The sequence below is a fragment of the Pristiophorus japonicus genome, chromosome 23 (assembly GCF_044704955.1).
Source record: "Pristiophorus japonicus isolate sPriJap1 chromosome 23, sPriJap1.hap1, whole genome shotgun sequence".
Classification (NCBI taxonomy): domain Eukaryota; kingdom Metazoa; phylum Chordata; class Chondrichthyes; family Pristiophoridae; genus Pristiophorus; species Pristiophorus japonicus.
The window spans coordinates 62,200,537-62,221,434 of record NC_091999.1 but is presented as its reverse complement, the minus strand read 5'-3'; the positions used below and the strand labels follow the sequence as shown (position 1 = coordinate 62,221,434).

The 20,898-nt window shown below is 43.5% G+C and overlaps 10 non-coding genes across 10 annotated transcripts; all 10 read left to right on the top strand.

The window, feature by feature from the left end:
- The first annotated feature begins 902 nt into the window (after positions 1-902).
- trnas-aga (transfer RNA serine (anticodon AGA)) lies at positions 903-984 on the top strand. The gene has a single exon. It is a non-coding gene; the product is annotated as a tRNA-Ser (tRNA).
- Positions 985-2,564: 1,580 nt separating this feature from the next.
- Positions 2,565-2,636, top strand: trnad-guc (transfer RNA aspartic acid (anticodon GUC)). The gene has a single exon. It is a non-coding gene; the product is annotated as a tRNA-Asp (tRNA).
- Positions 2,637-2,852: 216 nt separating this feature from the next.
- Positions 2,853-2,934, top strand: trnas-aga (transfer RNA serine (anticodon AGA)). Its single transcript has one exon. It is a non-coding gene; the product is annotated as a tRNA-Ser (tRNA).
- Positions 2,935-4,514: 1,580 nt separating this feature from the next.
- On the top strand, positions 4,515-4,586 carry trnad-guc (transfer RNA aspartic acid (anticodon GUC)). Its single transcript has one exon. It is a non-coding gene; the product is annotated as a tRNA-Asp (tRNA).
- Positions 4,587-4,802: 216 nt separating this feature from the next.
- Positions 4,803-4,884, top strand: trnas-aga (transfer RNA serine (anticodon AGA)). The gene has a single exon. It is a non-coding gene; the product is annotated as a tRNA-Ser (tRNA).
- A 1,580-nt stretch (positions 4,885-6,464) lies between these two features.
- On the top strand, positions 6,465-6,536 carry trnad-guc (transfer RNA aspartic acid (anticodon GUC)). The gene has a single exon. It is a non-coding gene; the product is annotated as a tRNA-Asp (tRNA).
- Positions 6,537-8,405: 1,869 nt separating this feature from the next.
- trnad-guc (transfer RNA aspartic acid (anticodon GUC)) lies at positions 8,406-8,477 on the top strand. Its single transcript has one exon. It is a non-coding gene; the product is annotated as a tRNA-Asp (tRNA).
- Positions 8,478-10,616: 2,139 nt separating this feature from the next.
- Positions 10,617-10,697, top strand: trnas-aga (transfer RNA serine (anticodon AGA)). Its single transcript has one exon. It is a non-coding gene; the product is annotated as a tRNA-Ser (tRNA).
- A 3,856-nt stretch (positions 10,698-14,553) lies between these two features.
- trnas-aga (transfer RNA serine (anticodon AGA)) lies at positions 14,554-14,634 on the top strand. Its single transcript has one exon. It is a non-coding gene; the product is annotated as a tRNA-Ser (tRNA).
- Positions 14,635-16,213: 1,579 nt separating this feature from the next.
- Positions 16,214-16,285, top strand: trnad-guc (transfer RNA aspartic acid (anticodon GUC)). Its single transcript has one exon. It is a non-coding gene; the product is annotated as a tRNA-Asp (tRNA).
- Positions 16,286-20,898: the final 4,613 nt, after the last annotated feature.

The following is a 20,898-nucleotide window of genomic DNA, read 5'->3' as shown; positions in this document are numbered from 1 at the left end:
GAAATGTATCTGTGTCGCTCGGTCTCTGCCTCTCTCTCTCTCTCCACAGAGCTGTGTATGTGTTTGTATGTCTGAGTCTTTGTCTCTCTCAGTCTGACTCACTCTGTCTGTCCCTGTTTCTCCGTTTGTCTCAGTTTCTCAATCTGTCTCTTTCTCACGGTGCCCACGTCTGTTCCAATGGGATTCTCTCAGATTCTTTGTCTGACTGGCGCTCTCTTTCCCATCATTTCGGTCTGTCCCTTTATTTGCCTGTCTCTGTTAGTCCCTGCCTCTAACCTGAGAAGTATTTCCATCATTTTCTGTTTTAGTTTCTATCTCTTTCTCTCTATCTGTCTCTCTCCTTGTCACTGTCTTTATCATTGTCTTTCTCTCACTCTTTCCCTTTCTCTCTTAATAGATCAAACACACAAATCTCTGTCTCTGTATGTGTTTGAGTCTTTTTCTCACCCAATCTGCCTCTCCTTCTCAGTCTCACACTTTCTGTCTCTCGTTGTCTCTATCTCGGTGTCTGTCTCTCCCTGTTTGTCGGTTTGTCTCTGTCTCTCAATGTGTCTGTCGACTTCTCATGGTGTCCAGTTCTGTTCACAGCTCGATTCCTGCTCCGACAGAGCAGCTATCCGTCAGTATAGTGGTGAGTATCCCCGCCTGTCACGCGGGAGACCGGGGTTCAATTCCCCGACGGGGAGGCAGATTTTTCAAAATGTTGATTTTTACTTCTGTTTCTTGGTTGATACATGTTAAAAATTCCAGAGCGAAATCGAACTGTGAAAATACAGGTCGAGGAGTTTGCCTCTTCCAGATTTTTAGCAAACGGAGACTTTTTCAGGATTCTTTGGCCGTCTGCTGCACAGAGATGGATGACTGAGTTTTTTCTGAGTAACGTTTAAAAAGCCAGCGACACAGTAGTCGTGGCCGAGTGGTTAAGGCGATGGACTAGAAATCCATTGGGATTTTCCCGCGTAGGTTCGAATCCAGCCGACTACGATTCTCAGCATTTTTCATTCCATTTCACAATTTAACCAGTTCTCTACCAAACTGATCATGTGATAATTGGAATAACGTCCCGCACCTTTCAACACTGACATTTGTTCTCATTTTTATTAATCTGCAATATTCACGATACATCCGTTTAAAAAATCGCAACAATCAGTCAAAGTTGCGACAGTGATTCAGCCTGTCTATCCCTCGAGATGGCTAAGGCATCTGTGCATGCCCGTTGGTGCGTGTAAATTTTTGGTTATGTGTGTCTCTGTGTCTGTCTATCTCTATTTTTGTCTCTGTGTATGTGCAACTGTCAGTGGAAATCATCATACGAATTTAGTATGTCCTGGAACTTATAAAAAAGACTTGGGGAAAATAATACGGTTGTGAACTTTTGTATCGGCTTAGGTTCAGTGGCAGCATTCTCGACTGAATCAGAAGTTTGTGTGTTCAAGTCGCACTCCTTGGACTTGAGCATATCATCTTGGCTAACACTCAAGTGCAGCACTTGGGGAATTTTGCAATGTTGAAGCTGTTGACTTTCGGATGAAATGTTAAATTGAAGCTCCGTCTGCACCCTCGGGTGGATATGAAAGGTCCCAGAGCATTACTCGAAACAGAGTAGGAGAGTTGCCCTCGTGTCAATATTCCTCAAAATGTTCGTAAATGCTCACTAAAAGACTATGTGCATGTGTTTGTATGTGGGGTTGGGGTTGAAGCCCAGTTGGTCACAGAGACAAAATCCAAGCTCTCACAGGGCCAGGATAACCGAGTGGTTATGTCGTTGGCCTTAAACCTCAAAGGGTTTTCCACCGTGGGTTCTTCCCCACTCCTGGTTTCTATTTATTTTAACACAGATTTACTCCCATTCTGATCAGTGATGTCCGATTTTCATCGGTTGAATCAACAATTTTCTGTAACTATGTGTCACTCTGAACCGATAATGAAATGAAATTGTGAAATGTATCTGTGTCGCTCCGTCTCTGCCTCTCTCTCTCTCTCCACAGAGCTGTGTATGTGTTTGTATGTCTGAGTCTTTGTCTCTCTCAGTCTGACTCACTCTGTCTGTCCCTGTTTCTCCGTTTGTCTCAGTCTCTCAATCTGTCTCTTTCTCACGGTGCCCACGTCTGTTCCAATGGGATTCTCTCAGATTCTTTGTCTGACTGGTTCTCTCTTTCCCATCATTTCGGTCTGTCCATTTCTTTGCCTGTCTCTGTTAGCCCCTGCCTCTAACCTGAGAATCATTTCCATCATTTTCTGTTTTAGTTTCTATCTCTTTCTCTCTATCTGTCTCTCTCCTTGTCACTGTCTTTATCATTGTCTTTCTCTCACTCTTTCCCTTTCTCTCTTAATAGATCAAACACACAAATCTCTGTCTCTGTATGTGTTTGTGTCTTTTTCTCACCCAATCTGCCTCTCCTTCTCAGTCTCGCACTTTCTGTCTCTCGTTGTCTCTATCTCGGTGTCTGTCTCTCCCTGTTTGTCGGTTTGTCTCTGTCTCTCAATGTGTCTGTCGACTTCTCATGGTGTCCAGTTCTGTTCACAGCTCGATTCCTGCTCCGACAGAGCAGCTATCCGTCAGTTCCTCGTTAGTATAGTGGTGAGTATCCCCGCCTGTCACGCGGGAGACCGGGGTTCAATTCCCCGACGGGGAGGCAGATTTTTCAAAATGTTGATTTTTACTTCTGTTTCTTGGTTGATACATGTTAAAAATTCCAGAGCGAAATCGAACTGTGAAAATACAGGTCGAGGAGTTTGCCTCTTCCAGATTTTTAGCAAACGGAGACTTTTTCAGGATTCTTTGGCCGTCTGCTGCACAGAGATGGATGACTGAGTTTTTTCTGAGTAACGTTTAAAAAGCCAGCGACACAGTAGTCGTGGCCGAGTGGTTAAGGCGATGGACTAGAAATCCATTGGGATTTTCCCGCGTAGGTTCGAATCCTGCCGACTACGATTCTCAGCATTTTTCATTCCATTTCACAATTTAACCAGTTCTCTACCAAACTGATCATGTGATAATTGGAATAACGTCCCGCACCTTTCAACACTGACATTTGTTCTCATTTTTATTAATCTGCAATATTCACGATACATCCGTTTAAAAAATCGCAACAATCAGTCAAAGTTGCGACAGTGATTCAGCCTGTCTATCCCTCGAGATGGCTAAGGCATCTGTGCATGCCCGTTGGTGCGTGTAAATTTTTGGTTATGTGTGTCTCTGTGTCTGTCTATCTCTATTTTTGTCTCTGTGTATGTGCAACTGTGTGTGGAAATCATCATACGAATTTGGTATGTCCTGGAACTTATAAAAAAGACTTGGGGAAAATAATACGGTTGTGAACTTTTGTATCGGCTTTGGTTCAGTGGCAGCATTCTCGACTGAATCAGGAGTTTGTGTGTTCAAGTCGCACTCCTTGGACTTGAGCATTTCATCTTGGCTAACACTCAAGTGCAGCACTTGGGGAATTTTGCAATGTTGAAGCTGTTGACTTTCGGATGAAATGTTAAATTGAAGCTCCGTCTGCACCCTCGGGTGGATATGAAAGGTCCCAGAGCATTACTCGAAACAGAGTAGGAGAGTTGCCCTCGTGTCAATATTCCTCAAAATGTTCGTAAATGCTCACTAAAAGACTATGTGCATGTGTTTGTATGTGGGGTTGGGGTTGAAGCCCAGTTTGTCACAGAGACAGAATCCAATCTCTCACAGGGCCAGGATAACCGAGTGGTTATATCGTTGGCCTTAAACTTCAAAGGGTTTTCCAACGTGGGTTCTTCCCCACTCCTGGTTTCTTTTTATTTTAACACAGATTTCCTCCCATTCTGATCAGTGATGTCCGATTTTCATCGGTTGAATCAACAATTTTCTGTAACTATGTGTCACTCTGAACCGATAATGAAATGAAATTGTGAAATGTATCTGTGTCGCTCGGTCTCTGCCTCTCTCTCTCTCTCCACAGAGCTGTGTATGTGTTTGTATGTCTGAGTCTTTGTCTCTCTCAGTCTGACTCACTCTGTCTGTCCCTGTTTCTCCGTTTGTCTCAGTCTCTCAATCTGTCTCTTTCTCACGGTGCCCACGTCTGTTCCAATGGGATTCTCTCAGATTCTTTGTCTGACTGGTTCTCTCTTTCCCATCATTTCGGTCTGTCCATTTCTTTGCCTCTCTCTGTTAGCCCCTGCCTCTAACCTGAGAATCATTTCCATCATTTTCTGTTTTAGTTTCTATCTCTTTCTCTCTATCTGTCTCTCTCCTTGTCACTGTCTTTATCATTGTCTTTCTCTCACTCTTTCCCTTTCTCTCTTAATAGATCAAACACACAAATCTCTGTCTCTGTATGTGTTTGTGTCTTTTTCTCACCCAATCTGCCTCTCCTTCTCAGTCTCGCACTTTCTGTCTCTCGTTGTCTCTATCTCGGTGTCTGTCTCTCCCTGTTTGTCGGTTTGTCTCTGTCTCTCAATGTGTCTGTCGACTTCTCATGGTGTCCAGTTCTGTTCACAGCTCGATTCCTGCTCCGACAGAGCAGCTATCCGTCAGTTCCTCGTTAGTATAGTGGTGAGTATCCCCGCCTGTCACGCGGGAGACCGGGGTTCAATTCCCCGACGGGGAGGCAGATTTTTCAAAATGTTGATTTTTACTTCTGTTTCTTGGTTGATACATGTTAAAAATTCCAGAGCGAAATCGAACTGTGAAAATACAGGTCGAGGAGTTTGCCTCTTCCAGATTTTTAGCAAACGGAGACTTTTTCAGGATTCTTTGGCCGTCTGCTGCACAGAGATGGATGACTGAGTTTTTTCTGAGTAACGTTTAAAAAGCCAGCGACACAGTAGTCGTGGCCGAGTGGTTAAGGCGATGGACTAGAAATCCATTGGGATTTTCCCGCGTAGGTTCGAATCCTGCCGACTACGATTCTCAGCATTTTTCATTCCATTTCACAATTTAACCAGTTCTCTACCAAACTGATCATGTGATAATTGGAATAACGTCCCGCACCTTTCAACACTGACATTTGTTCTCATTTTTATTAATCTGCAATATTCACGATACATCCGTTTAAAAAATCGCAACAATCAGTCAAAGTTGCGACAGTGATTCAGCCTGTCTATCCCTCGAGATGGCTAAGGCATCTGTGCATGCCCGTTGGTGCGTGTAAATTTTTGGTTATGTGTGTCTCTGTGTCTGTCTATCTCTATTTTTGTCTCTGTGTATGTGCAACTGTGTGTGGAAATCATCATACGAATTTGGTATGTCCTGGAACTTATAAAAAAGACTTGGGGAAAATAATACGGTTGTGAACTTTTGTATCGGCTTTGGTTCAGTGGCAGCATTCTCGACTGAATCAGGAGTTTGTGTGTTCAAGTCGCACTCCTTGGACTTGAGCATTTCATCTTGGCTAACACTCAAGTGCAGCACTTGGGGAATTTTGCAATGTTGAAGCTGTTGACTTTCGGATGAAATGTTAAATTGAAGCTCCGTCTGCACCCTCGGGTGGATATGAAAGGTCCCAGAGCATTACTCGAAACAGAGTAGGAGAGTTGCCCTCGTGTCAATATTCCTCAAAATGTTCGTAAATGCTCACTAAAAGACTATGTGCATGTGTTTGTATGTGGGGTTGGGGTTGAAGCCCAGTTTGTCACAGAGACAGAATCCAATCTCTCACAGGGCCAGGATAACCGAGTGGTTATATCGTTGGCCTTAAACTTCAAAGGGTTTTCCAACGTGGGTTCTTCCCCACTCCTGGTTTCTTTTTATTTTAACACAGATTTCCTCCCATTCTGATCAGTGATGTCCGATTTTCATCGGTTGAATCAACAATTTTCTGTAACTATGTGTCACTCTGAACCGATAATGAAATGAAATTGTGAAATGTATCTGTGTCGCTCGGTCTCTGCCTCTCTCTCTCTCTCCACAGAGCTGTGTATGTGTTTGTATGTCTGAGTCTTTGTCTCTCTCAGTCTGACTCACTCTGTCTGTCCCTGTTTCTCCGTTTGTCTCAGTCTCTCAATCTGTCTCTTTCTCACGGTGCCCACGTCTGTTCCAATGGGATTCTCTCAGATTCTTTGTCTGACTGGCGCTCTCTTTCCCATCATTTCGGTCTGTCCATTTCTTTGTCTGTCTCTGTTAGTCCCTGCCTCTAACCTGAGAAGTATTTCCATCATTTTCTGTTTTAGTTTCTATCTCTTTCTCTCTATCTGTCTCTCTCCTTGTCACTGTCTTTATCATTGTCTTTCTCTCACTCTTTCCCTTTCTCTCTTAATAGATCAAACACACAAATCTCTGTCTCTGTATGTGTTTGAGTCTTTTTCTCACCCAATCTGCCTCTCCTTTTCAGTCTCACACTTTCTGTCTCTCGTTGTCTCTATCTCGGTGTCTGTCTCTCCCTGTTTGTCGGTTTGTCTCTGTCTCTCAATGTGTCTGTCGACTTCTCATGGTGTCCAGTTCTGTTCACAGCTCGATTCCTGCTCTGACAGAGCAGCTATCCGTCAGTTCCTCGTTAGTATAGTGGTGAGTATCCCCGTCTGTCACGCGGGAGACCGGGGTTCAATTCCCCGACGGGGAGGCAAATGTTTCAAAATGTTGATTTTTACTTCTGTTTCTTGGTAGATACATGTTAAAAATTCCAGAGCGAAATCGAACTGTGAAAATACAGGTCGAGGAGTTTGCCTCTTCCAGATTTTTAGCAAACGGAGACTTTTTCAGGATTCTTTGGCCGTCTGCTGCACAGAGATTGATGACTGAGTTTTTTCTGAGTAACGTTTAAAAAGCCAGCGACACAGTACTTGTGGCAGAGTGGTTAAGGCGATGGACTAGAAATACATTGGGATTTTACCGCGTAGGTTCGAATCCTGCCGACTACGATTCTCAGCATTTTTCATTCAATTTCACAATTTAACCAGTCCTCAGCCAAACTGATCATGTGATAATTGGAATAACGTTCAACACTGACATTTGTTCTCATTTTTATTCATCTGCAATATTCACGATACATCCGTTTAAAAAATCGCAACAATCAGTCAAAGTTGCGACAGTGATTCAGCCTGTCTATCCCTCGAGATGTCAAAGGCATCTGTGCATGCCCGTTGGTGCGTGTAAATTTTTGGTTATGTGTGTCTCTGTGTCTGTCTATCTCTATTTTTGTCTCTGTGTATGTGCAACTGTGTGTGGAAATCATCACCATGAATTTGGTATGTCCTGGAACTTATAAAAAAGACTTGGGGAAAATAATACGGTTGTGAACTTTTGGATCGGCTTTGGTTCAGTGGCAGCATTCTCGACTGAATCAGGAGTTTGTGTGTTCAAGTCGCACTCCTTGGACTTGAGCATATCATCTTGTCTAACACTCAAGTGAAGCACTTGGGGAATTTTGCAATGTTGAAGCTGTTGACTTTCGGATGAAATGTTAAATTGAAGCTCCGTCTGCACCCACGGGTGAATATGAAAGGTGCCAGAGCATTACTCGAAACAGAGTAGGAGAGTTGCCCCCGTCTCAATATTACTAAAAATGTTCGTAAATGCTCACTAAATGACTATGTGCATGTGTTTGTATGTGGGGTTGGGCTTGATGCCCAGTTTGTCACAGAGACAGAATCCAAGCTCTCACAGGGCCAGGATAACCGAGTGGTTATGTTGTTGGCCTTAAACTTCAAAGGGTTTTCCACCGTGGGTTCTTCCCCACTCCTGGTTTCTATTTATTTTAACACAGATTTCCTCCCATTCTGATCAGTGATGTCCGATTTTCATCGGTTGAATCAACAATTTTCTGTAACTATGTGTCACTCTGAACCGATAATGAAATGAAATTGTGAAATGTATCTGTGTCGCTCGGTCTCTGCCTCTCTCTCTCTCTCCACAGAGCTGTGTATGTGTTTGTATGTCTGAGTCTTTGTCTCCCTCAGTCTGACTCACTCTGTCTGTCCCTGTTTCTCCGTTTGTCTCAGTCTCTCAATCTGTCTCTTTCTCACGGTGCCCACGTCTGTTCCAATGGGATTCACTCAGATTCTTTGTCTGACTGGCTCTTTCTTTCCCATCATTTCGGTCTGTCCATTTCTTTGCCTGTCTCTGTTAGTCCCTGCCTCTAACCTGAGAAGTATTTCCATCATTTTCTGTTTTAGTCTCTATCTCTTTCTCTCTATCTGTCTCTCTCCTTGTCACTGTCTTTATCATTGTCTTTCTCTCACTCTTTCCTTTTCTCTCTTAATAGATCAAACACACAAATCTCTGTCTCTGTATGTGTTTGAGTCTTTTTCTCACCCAATCTGCCTCTCCTTCTCAGTCTCACACTTTCTGTCTCTCGTTGTCTCTATCTCGGTGTCTGTCTCTCCCTGTTTGTCGGTTTGTCTCTGTCTCTCAACGTGTCTGTCGACTTCTCATGGTGTCCAGTTCTGTTCACAGCTCGATTCCTGCTCCGACAGAGCATTTATCCGTCAGTTCCTCGTTAGTATAGTGGTGAGTATCTCCGCCTGTCACGCGGGAGACCGGGGTTCAATTCCCCGACGGGGAGGCAGTTGTTTCAAAATGTTGAATTTTACTTCTATTTCTTGGTAGAGATGCATATTAAAAATTCCAGAGCGACATCGAACTGTGAAAATACAGGTGGAGGATTTTGCCTCTTCCAGATTTTGAGCAAACGGAAACTTTTTCAGGAATCTTTGATCGTCTGCTGCACAGAGATAGATGACTGATTTTTTTTCTGAGTAACGTTTAAAAAGCAAACGACACAGTAGTCGTGGCAGAGTGGTTAAGGCGATGGACTAGAAATCCATTGGGATTTTCCCACGCAGGTTCGAATCCTGCCGCATACGATCCTCAGCGTTTTTCATTCCATTTCACAATTTAACCAGTTATCTGCCAAACTGATCATGAGATAAATGGAATAACGTCCCACACCTTTCAACACTGACATTTGTTTCTCATTTTTATTAATCTGCAATATTCACGATACATCCGTTTAAAAATTCGCAAAAATCAGTCAAAGTTGCGACAGTGATTCAGCCTGTCTATCCCTCGAGATATCTGAGGCATCTGTGCATGCCTGTTGGTGCGTGTAAATTTTTGGTTATGTGTGTGTGTGTCTCTGTGTCTGTCTATCTCTATTTTTGTCTCTGTGTATGTGCAACTGTCTGTGGAAATCATCACCATGAATTTGGTATGTGCTGGAACTTATACAAAACACTTTGGGAAAATAATGCGGTTGTGAACATTTGTATCGGCTTTGGTTCAGTGGCAGCATTCTCGACTGAATCAGGTGTTTGTGTGTTCAAGTCGCACTCCTCGGACTTGAGCATATCATCTTGGCTAACACTCAAGTGCAGCACTTGGGGAATTTTGCAATGTTGAAGCTGTTGACTTTCGGATGAAATGTTAAATTGAAGGTCCGTCTGCAACCTTGGGTTGATATGAAAGGTCCCAGTGTATTACTCGAAACAGAGTAGGAGATTTGCCCCCGTGTCAATATTCCTAAAAATGTTGGTAAATGCTCACTAAAAGACGAGGTGCATATGTTTGTATATGGGGTTGGGGTTGAAGCCCAGTTTGTCACAGAGACACAATCCAAGCTCTCACAGGACCAGGATAGCCGAGTGGTTAAGGCGTTGGCCTTAAAATTTAATGGGTTTTTCTCGAGTGGGTTCGTACCTCACTCCTGGTATCTGTTTAATATAACACGGATTTCCTCCCATTCTGATCAGTGAGACCGGATTTTCATCGGTGAATCAGCAATTTTCTGTAACAATGTGACTCTCTGAACCGATAATGAAATGAAATTGTGAAATGTATCTGTGTCGCTCTGTCTCTGCCTCTCTCTCTCTCTTCAGAGAGTTGTGTTTGTGTTTGCATGTTTGAGTCTTTGTCTGTCTCTGTTTGTCTCTGTCTCTCAATCTGTCTCTTTCTCACGGTGCCACGTCTGTTCCAATGGCATTCTGTCTGACTGGCTCTCTTTTTCCCATCATTTCGGTCTGTCCATGTCTTTGCCTGTCTCTGTTAGTCCCTGCCTGTAAGCTGAGAAGTATTTCCATCATTTTCTGTTTTAGTCTCTATCGCTCTCTCTCCATCTGTCTCTCTCCTTGTCACTGTCTTTATCATTGTCTTTCTATCACTCTTTTCCTCTCTCTCTTAATAGATCACACACACACATCTCTGTATATGTATATGTTTGAGTCTTTTTCTCACTCAGTCTGCGTCTCCTTCTCAGTCTCACACTTTCTGTCTCTCGTTGTCTCTATCTCGCTGTCTGTCTCTCCCTGTTTGTCGTTTTGTCTCTGTCTCTCAATGTGTCTGTCGACTTCTCATGGTGTCCAGTTCTGTTCACAGCAGCTCGATTCCTGCTCTGACAGAACTGGCACACGTCAGTTCCTCTTTAGTATAGTGGAGAGTATCCCTGCATGTCACGCGGGAGACCGAGGTGCAATTCCCCGACGGGGAGGCAGTTGTTTCAAAATGTAGAATTTTACTTCTGTTTCTTGGAAGAGATTCATATTAAAAAATTCCAGAGCAATATCGAACTGTAAAAATACAGGTAGAGGAGATAGCCTCGTCCAGATTTTTAGCAAACGGAGAATTTTTCAGGAGTCTTTGGCCGTCTGCTGCACAGAGATGGATGACTGAGTTTTTTCTGAGTAACGTTTAAAAAGGCAGCGACATAGTAGTCGTGGCCGAGTGGTTAAGTCGATGGACTAGAAATCCATTGGGTTATCCCGCGCAGGTTCGAATCCTGCCGACTACGATTCTCAGAATTTTTCATTCCATTTCACAATTTCACCGGTTCTCTGCCAAACTGATCCTGAGATAGATGGAATAACGTCCCACACCTTTCAACACTCACATTTATTTCTCATTTTTATTAATCTGCAATATTCACGATACATCCGTTTCAAAAATCGCAAACATCAGTCAAAGTTGCGACAGTGATTCAGCCTGTCTATCCCTCGAGATGTCTGAGGCATCTGTGCATGCCAGTTGGTGCGTGCAAATTTTTGGTTATGTGTGTGTGTGTCTCTGTGTCTGTCAATCTCTATATATGTCTCTGTGTATGTGCAACTGTCTGTGGAAATCATCACCATGAATTTGGTATGTCCTGGAACTTATAAAAAAGACTTGGGGGAAATAATAAGGTTGTGAACTTTTGTATCGGCTTTGGTTCAGTGGCAGCATTCTCGACTGAATCGGGAGTTTGTGTGTTCAAGTCGCACTTCTGAGACTTGAGCATTATCATCTTGCCTAACACTCAAGTGCAGCACTTGGGGAATTTTGCAATGTTGAAGCTGTTGACTTTCGGATGAAATGTTAAATTGAAGCTCCGTCTGCACCCTCGGGTGGATATGAAAGAAAAGATCCCAGTGCATTACTCGACAAAGAATAGGAGAGTTGCCCCCGTCTCAATATTACTAAAAATGTTCGTAAATGCTCACTGAAAGCCGATGTGTATGTGTTTGTATGTGGGGTTGAGGTTGAAGTCCAGATTCTGACATTGTAGAATGCAGGTTCTTACAGGACCAGGATAGCCGAGTGGTTGAGGCGCTGGCCTTAAAATTCAATGGGATTTTTTCTCGAGTGGTTTCGTACCTCACTCCTGGTATCTGTTTAATTTAACACGGATTTCCTCCCATTCTGATCAGTGAGACCGGATTTTCATCGGTGAATCAGCAATTTTCTGTAACAATGTGACACGATGAACCGATAATGAAATGAAATTGTGAAATATATCTGTGTCGCTCTGTCTCTGCCTCTCTCTCTCTTCAGAGAGTTGTGTATGTGTTTGTATGTTTGAGTCTATGTCTCTCTCAGTCTGACTCACTCTGTCTGTCCCTCTTTCTCTGTTTGTCTCTGTCTCTCAATCTGTCTCTTTCTCACGGTGCCACGTCTGTTCCAATTGAATTCTATCAGACTCTTTGTCTGACTGGCTCTCTCTTTCCCATCATTTCGGTCTGTCCATGTCTTTGCCTGTCTCTGTTAGTCCCTGCCTGTAAGCTGAGAAGTATTTCCATCATTTTCTGTTTTAGTCTCTCTCGCTCTCTCTCCATCTGTCTCTCTCCTTGTCACTGTCTTTATCATTGTCTTTCTATCACTCTTTTCCTCTCTCTCTTAATTGATCACACACACACATCTCTGTATATGTATATGTTTGAGTCTTTTTCTTACTCAGTCTGCCTCTCCTTCTCAGTCTCACACTTTCTGTCTCTCGTTGTCTCTATCTCGCTGTCTGTCTCTCCCTGTTTGTCGTTTTGTCTCTCTCTCTCAATGTGTCTGTCGACTTCTCATGGTGTCCAGTTCTGTTCACAGTAGCTCGATTCCTGCTCTGACAGAACTGCCACACGTCAGTTCCTCTTTAGTATAATGGTGAGTATCCCCACCTGTCACACGGGAGACCGAGGTGCAATTCCCCGACGGGGAGGCAGTTGTTTCAAAATGTAGAATTTTACTTCTGTTTCTTGGAAGAGATTCATATTAAAAAGTTCCAGAGCAATATCGAACTGTAAAAATACAGGTAGAGGAGATTGCCTCGTCCAGATTTTTAGCAAATGCAGAATTTTTCAGGAGTCTTTGGCCGTCTGCTGCACAGAGATGGATGACTGAATTTTTCCTAAATAACGTTTAAAAATGCAGCGAAGGACTAGTCGTGGCCGAGTGGTTAAGGCGATGGGCTAGGAATCCATTAAATTACCCCGCTCAGGTTCGAATCCTGCCGACTACGATTTTCAGCATTTTTCATTCCATTTCATAATTTAACCGGTTCTCTGCCAAACTGATCCTGAGATAGATGGAATGACGTCCCACACCTTTCAACACTGACATTTTTTTCTCATTTTTATTAATCTGCAATATTCACGATGCATCCGTTTCAAAAATCGCAAACATCAGTGAAAGTTGCGACAGTGATTCAGCCTGTCTATCCCTCGAGATGACGAAGGCTGCCCGTCTGTGCATGCCCGTTGGTGCGTGCACATTTTTGGATATGTGTGTGCGTGTCTCTGTGTCTGGCTATCTCTATATATGTCTCTGTGTATGTGCAACTATCTGTGCAAATCATCACCATGAATTTGGTATGTCCTGGAACTTATAAAAAAGACTTGGGGGAAATAATAAGGTTGTGAACTTTTGTATCGGCTTTGGTTCAGTGGCAGCATTCTCGACTGAATCGGGAGTTTGTGTGTTCAAGTCGCACTTCTGAGACTTGAGCATTATCATCTTGGCTAACACTCAAGTGCAGCACTTGGGGAATTTTGCAATGTTGAAGCTGTTGACTTTCGGAAGAAATGTTAAATTGAAGCTCCGTCTGCACCCTCGGGTGGATATGAAAGTTCCCAGTGCATTACTCGAAAAAGATTAGGAGAGTTGCCCCCGTCTCAATATTGCTAAAAATGTTCGTAAATGCTCACTGAAAGCCGATGTGCATGTGTTTGTATGTGGGGTTGGGGTTGAAGTCCAGATTCTCACAGAGACAGAATGCAGGTTCTCACAGGACCAGGATACCCGAGTGGTTGAGGCGTTGGCCTTAAAATTCAATTAGTTTTTCTCGAGTGGGTTCGTACCTCACTCCTGGTATCTGTTTAATTTTACACGGATTTCCTCCCATTCTGATCAGTGAGACCGGATTTTCATCGGTGAATCAGCAATTTTCTGTAACAATGTGACACTCTGAACGGATAATGAAATGAAATTGTGAAATGTATCTGCGTCGCTCGGTCTCTGGCTCTCTCTCTCTCTTCAGAGAGTTGTGTATGTGTTTGTATGTTTGAGTCTTTGTCTCTCTCAGTCTGACTCACTCTGTCTGTCCCTGTTTCTCTGTTTGTCTCTGTCTCTCAATCTGTCTCTTTCTCACGGTGCCACGTCTGTTCCAATGGGATTCTCTCAGACTCTTTGTCTGACTGGCTCTCTCTTTCCCATCATTTCGGTCTGTCCATGTCTTTGCCTGTCTCTGTTAGTCCCTGCCTGTAAGCTGAGAAGTATTTCCATCATTTTCTGTTTTAGTCTCTATCGCTCTCTCTCCATCTGTCTCTCTCCTTGTAACTGTCTTTATCATTATCTTTCTATCACTCTTTCCCTCTCTCTCTTAATAGATCACACACACACATCTCTGTATATGTATATGTTTGAGTCTTTTTCTCACTCAGTCTGCCTCTCCTTCTCAGTCTCACACTTTCTGTCTCTCGTTGTCTCTATCTCGCTGTCTGTCTCTCCCTGTTTGTCGGTTTGTCTCTGTCTCTCAATGTGTCTGTCGACTTCTCATGGTGTCCAGTTCTGTTCACAGTGAATCGATTCCTGCTCTGACAGAACTGGTACATGTTAGTTACTCGTTAGTAAAGTGGTGAGTATCCCTGCCTGTCACGCGGGAGTCCGGGGTTCAATTTCCCGACGGGGAGGCAGTTGTTTCAAAATGTAGAATTTTACTTCTGTTTCTTGGAAGAGATTCATATTTAAAAGTTCCAGAGCAATATCGAACTGTAAAAATAAAGGTAGAGGCGATTGCCTCGTCAAGATTTTTTGCAAACGGAGAATGTTTCAGGAGTCTTTGTCCGTCTGCTGCACAGAGATGGATGACTGAGTTTTTTCTGAGTAACGTTTATAAAGGCAGGGACGCAGTAGTCGTGGCCGAGTGGTTAAGGCGATGGACTAGAAATCCATTGGGTTATCCCGCGCAGGTTCGAATCCTGCCGACTACGATTATCAGCATTTTTCATTCCATTTCACAATTTAACCGGTTCTCTGCCAAACTGATCCTGAGACAGATGGAATAACGTTTAACACTGACATTTTTTTCTCATTTTTATTAATCTGCAATATTCACGATACATCCGTTTCAAAAATCGCAATCATCAATCAAAGTTGCGACAGTGATTCAGCCTGTCTATCCCTCGAGATGTCTGAGGCATCTGTGCATGCCCGTTGGTGCGTGCACATTTTTGGTTATGTGTGTGTGTGTCTCTGTGTCTGTCTATCTCTATATATGTCTCTGTGTGTGTGCAACTGTCTGTGGAAATCATCATCATGAATTTGGTATGTCCTGGAACTTATAAAAAAGACTTGGGGGAAATAATAAGGTTGTGAACTTTTGTATCGGCTTTGATTCAGTGGCAGCATTTTCGACTGAATCGGGAGTTTGTGTTTTCAAGTCGCACTTCTGAGACTTGAGCATTATCATCTTGGCTAACACTCAAGTGCAGCACATGGGGAATTTTGCAATGTTGAAGCTGTTGACTTTCGGATGAAATGTTAAATTGAAGCTCCGTCTGCACCCTCGGGTGGATATGAAACTTCCCAGTGCATTGCTCGAAAAAGAATAGGAGAGTTGCCCCCGTCTCAATATTACTAAAAATGTTCGTAAATGCTCACTGAAAGCCGATGTGCATGTGTTTGTATGTGAGGTTGGGGTTGAAGCCAAGATTCTCACAGAGACAGAATACAGGTTCTCACAGGACCAGGATAGCCAAGTGATTGAGGCGTTGGCCTTAAAATTCAATGAGTTTTTCTCGAGTGGGTTCGTACCTCACTCCTGGTATCTGTTTAATTTAACACGGATTTCCTCCCATTCTGATCAGTGAGACCGGATTTTCATCGATAAATCAGCAATTTTCTGTAACAATGTGACACTCTGGACGGATAATGAAATGAAATTGTGAAATGTATCTGTGTTGCTCTGTCTCTGCCTCTCTCTCTCTCTTCAGAGAGTTGTGTATGTGTTTGTATGTTTGAGTCTTTGTCTCTCTCAGTCTGACTCACTCTGTCTGTCCCTGTTTCTCTGTTTGTCTCTGTCTCTCAAGCTGTCTCTTTCTCACGGTGCCACGTCTGTTCCAATGGGATTCTCTCAGACTCTTTGTCTGACTGGCTCTCTCTTTCCCATCATTTCGGTCTGTCGATGTCTTTGCCTGCCTCTGTTAGTCCCTGCCTGAAAGCTGAGAAGTATTTCCATCATTTTCTGTTTTAGTCTCTGTCGCTCTCTCTCCATCTGTCTCTCTCCTTGTCACAGACTTTATCATTGTCGTTCTATCACTCTTTCCCTCTCTCTAATAGATCACACACACACATCTCTGTATATGTATTTGTTTGACTCTTTTTCTCACTCAGTCTGCCTCTCCTTCTCAGTCTCACACTTTCTGTCTCTCGTTGTCTCTATCTCGCTGTCTGTCTCTCCCTGTTTGTCGGTTTGTCTCTGTCTCTCAATGTGTCTGTCGACTTCGCATGGTGTCCAGTTCTGTTCACAGTGGCTCGATTCCTGCTTTGACAAAACTGGTACACGTCAGTTCCTCGTTAGTATAGTGGTGAATATCCCCGCCTGTCACGTGGGAGACCGGGGTTCAATTCCCTGACGGGGAGGCAGTTGTTTCAAAATGTAGAATTTTACTTCTGTTTCTTGGAAGAGATTCATATTAAAAAGTTCCAGAGCAATATCGAACTGTAAAAATACAGGTAGAGGAGATTGCCTCGTCCAGATTTTTAGCAAACGGAGAATTTTTCAGGAGTCTTTGGCCGCCTGCTGCACAGAGATGGATGACTGAGTTTTATCTGAGTAACATTGAATGATGCAGCGAGCTAGTAGTCGTGGCTGAGTGGGTAAGACAATAGACAAAAAATCCATCGGGGTTTCTCTGCGCAGTTTTGAATCATGCCGACTATGTTTCTCAACATATTTCATTCTGTTTCACAATTTAACCACGTTACTGCAAAACTGATTCTGAGATAGATAGAGCAACGTCCCACATCTTTCGATGCAGCCGCTGTTTTCTTTCTTACATTAATCTGCAGTATTCACGATATATTCGGATAGAAAAACGCAAAAACGAGCCAAAGTAGCCTCAGTGACCCTGCCTGTCTATCCATCTATTTGTCTAAGGCAACCTGTGTATATCTTGATCTGAGTGTCATGGTACATCAGTCATTGAAAGTTGGCATGTCGGTGCAGCAGGCGGTGAAGAAAACACATGGCATGTTCGCCTTCATAGCTCGGGGATTTGAGTATGGGAGCAGGAAGATATTACTGCAGTTGTACAGGGCCTTGGTGAGGTCACACCTGGAATATTGTGTTCAGGTTTGGTCCCCGAATCTGAGGAAGGGCGTCCTTGCTATTGAGGGAGTACAGCGAAGGTTCACCAGCATGATTCCCGGGATGGCAGGATTGACATATGAGGAGAGACTGGCTCAACTGGGCTGGTATCCACTGGAGTTTAGAAGAATGAAAGGGGATCTCACAGAAACATATAAAATTCTGACGAGATTGGAGGCTGTAAGAATGTTCTCATTGCTGGGGAGTTTGAGACCAAGGATTACAGTCTAAAAATAAGGGGTAAGCCATTTATGACCGAGATGAGGAGAAACTTCTTCACTCAGAGAGTGGTTAACCTGTGAAATTTTCTACCGCAGAAAGTCGTTGAGGCCAGTTCATTAGATATATTCAAAAGGGACTTAGATATGGCCCTTATGGCTAAAGAGATCAAGTGGTATGGAGAGAAAGCAGGAAAGGGGTACTGAGGTTGAATGATGAGCCATGATCTTATTGAATGGTGGTGCAGGCTCGAAGGGCCGAATGGCATATTCCTGCAACTAATTTCTATGTTGATGCATGTATATATGTTTTTTATTGTGCGTGCGCGTGTCTGTGTATGTCTATCTGTATGTATGTCTCTGTGTATGTGCAACTGTCTGTGGAAATCATCACCATGAATTTGGCACGTCCCGGAATTTTTAAAACACTTGGGGAAAGTAATACGGTTGTGATCTTTGGTATCGGTTTTGGTTCAGTGGCTCCATTCTCGACTGAATCAGGAGGTTGTGGGTGTAAGTCTCACTCCTGAGACTAGAACACATCATCTTGGATGACACTCAAATGCAGTATTTGGGGCATTTTGCATTGTTGAAGCTGTTGACCATCGGCTGAAATTTTAAATTGAAGCTCCATTTGCACCCTCGGGTGGATGTAAAAGTTCCCAGAGCCTTAGTCGGAAAAGAATAGGAGAGTTGCGCCCGGGTCAATATTACGAAAAAAGTTCGTAAATGCTCCCTGAAATCCTCTGTGTCTGTGTGTCGCTGTGGGGGTGGAGCTGAAGCCCAGATTCTCACAGAGGCAGAGTCCAACCATTGACAGGATCAGGACCAGGATGGCCGAGTTCCAAAGGCGTTGGATTTAAGATTTAATGGGGTATATACTCGCGTGGGTTCAAACCCCACTCCTGGTAATTCCTTAATTAAACAGAGATTTTTCCCATCCTGCCGAGTGATACCCGATTTTCATCTGCTGAATCTCCAATTTTCTGCAACGATGTGACATTCTGAGCCGACAATGAAATGACATTGTGAAATGTATCTGTGTTGCTCGGTCTCTGCCACTCTCTCTCTTTAGAGAGCTGTGAATGTATTTGAGTCTTTGTCTCTCTCAGTCTGCCTCTCTCTGACACACTCTTTCTGTCCCTGTTTCTCTGTTTGTCCCTGTCTCTCAATCTGTCTCTTTCTCACGGTGTCTCGTTCTGTTGCAATGGGATTCTCTCAGACTCTCAGTCTGACTGCCTATCTCTGTCCCATTATCTCTGTCTGTCCATGTCTTTGCCTGTTTCAGTTAATCCCTGTCTCTAACCTGATAAATATTTCCATTATGTTCTGTTTTTGTCTCTATGTCTCTCTCTCTATCTGTCTTTCTCTCTATCTGTCGCCCTCTTTGTCTCTCTCTTTGTCCCTGTCCTTTTCTCTGTCATTCCATCACTATTTTCCTCCCTCTCTTAATGGAGCACGCAAATACATCTCTGTGTATGTATGTGTTTGAGTCTTTTTCTCATTCAGTCTGATCCTCCCTTTCAGTCTCAAACTTTCTGTCTCTCTTTGTCTCTATCTCGCTGTCTGTCTGTCCCCGTTTCCCTGTTTGTCTCTGGTTCTCAATGTGTCTGTCACTTTCTCATGGTGTCCCGTTCCGTTCGAATGGATTCTCTCAGTCTCTCTGTCTGACTGTCTCACTCTTTCCCATCATCTCTGTCTGTCTATGTTTCTGCCTATCTGCCTCTCTTTGCCTGTCGCTGGTAGTTCCTGTCTCTAACCTGCTGAGTATTTCCATCATTTTCTGTTTATATCTTTGTCTCTCTCTCGACCTGTCGTTCTCTCTCTATCTGTCTCTCTCCTTGTCACTGTCTTTATCATTGTCTTTCTTTCACTCTTTCCCTCTCTCTCTTTATTGATCACACACACACATCTCTGTATATGTAGGCGTTTGAGTCTTTTTCTCAGAGTCTGCCTGACTTTTCAGTCTCACACTTTCTGCCTCTCGTTGTCCCTCTATCGCTGTCTATCTCTCCCTGTTTGTCGGTTTGTCTCTGTCTCTCAATGTGTCTGTCGACTTCTGTTCACAGCTCGATGACTGCTCTGACATCGCCCGTACCTTCGTCCGTGTAGTCGTGATTTTTCTCCCCTGTTAAGCAATAGAACCGGGTTCAATTCCCCGACGGAAAAGCAATTTTTTCAAAATGTCAAATTTTACTTCTGTTTCTTGGTATATATTCATATTAAAAAGTTCCAGAACAATATAGAACAGTAAAAATACAGCAAGAGGCGATTGCCTCTTCCAGATTTTTTGTAAACAGAGACTTTTTCAGGATTCTGTGGCCGTCTGCTGCACAGAGATGGATGACTGAGTTTTTTCTGAGTAACATTTAAAGTTCTAGAGCCGTAGTTGTGGTCGAGTGGTTAATGCGATTGGCTTGAAATCCTTTGGGTTTTCGGCGCTCAGGTTCGAATCCTGCCGGCTATGATTCTCTACAATTTAACCAGGTTTTTGCAAAACTAATCCTGAGATCGGTGGAATAACGTCCCAAACCTTTCAACACTGACATCTATTTCTCATTGTTATTAATCTGCAATATTCACGATACATACGGATAGAAAAACGCAAACATCAGCCAAAGTAGCGACAGGGACTCAGCCTGCATATCCCTCGAGATGTCGCAGGCATCTGTGCATGTCCGTTGGTGCATGTATATTTTTGGTTATGTATGTATGTGTGTGTCTCTGTGTCTGTCTATCTGTATATATGTCTCTGTGTATGTGCAACTGTCTGTAGAAATCATCACCATGAATTTGGTATGTCCTGGAACTTTTCAAAAAGACTTGGGGACAATAATACGGTTGTGAACTTTGGTATCGGCTTTGGTTCAGTGGCAGCATTCTCGACTGAAAAACGCAAAAGCCAGACAAAGTAGCGACAGTGACCCTGCCTGTCTATCCATCTATTTGTCTAAGGCAACCTGTGTATATCTTGATCTGGGTGTCATGGTACATCAGTCATTGATTATTGGTATGCAAGTGCAGCAGGCAGTGAAGAATGCAAATGGCATGTTCGCCTTCATAGCGAGAAGATTTGAGTATAGGAGCAGGGAGGTTTCACTGCAGTTGTACAGGGCCTTGGTGAGGCCACTCCTGGAATATTGTGTTCAGTCTTGGTTTCCGAATCAGAGGAAGGAAGTCCTTGCTATTGAGGGAGTACAGCGAAGGTTCACCAGCATTATTCCCGGGATGGCAGGACTGACATATGAGCAGAGACTGGATCAACTGGGCTGGTATCCACTGGAGTTTACAAAAATGAGAGGGGATCTCATAGAAACAAATACAATTCTTATGAAATTTGACAAGTGAGAGGCAGGAAGAATGTTTCCGATACTGGGGAGTTCGAGAACCAGGGGGCACAGTCTAAGAATAAGGGTAAGCCATTTAGGACCGAGATGAGGAGAAACGTCTTCACTCAGAGAGTGGTTAACCTATGGAATTCTCTACCATAGAAAGTTGTTCAGGCCAGTTAGTTAGATATATTCAAGAGGGAGTTAGATATGGCCCTTACGGCTCAAGGGTTCAAGGGATATGGAGAGAAAACAGGAAATGGGTACTGAGGTTGAAAGATCAGCCATGATCTTAAAGAATGGTGGTGCAGGCTCCTGCAACTAATTTCTATGTTTCTA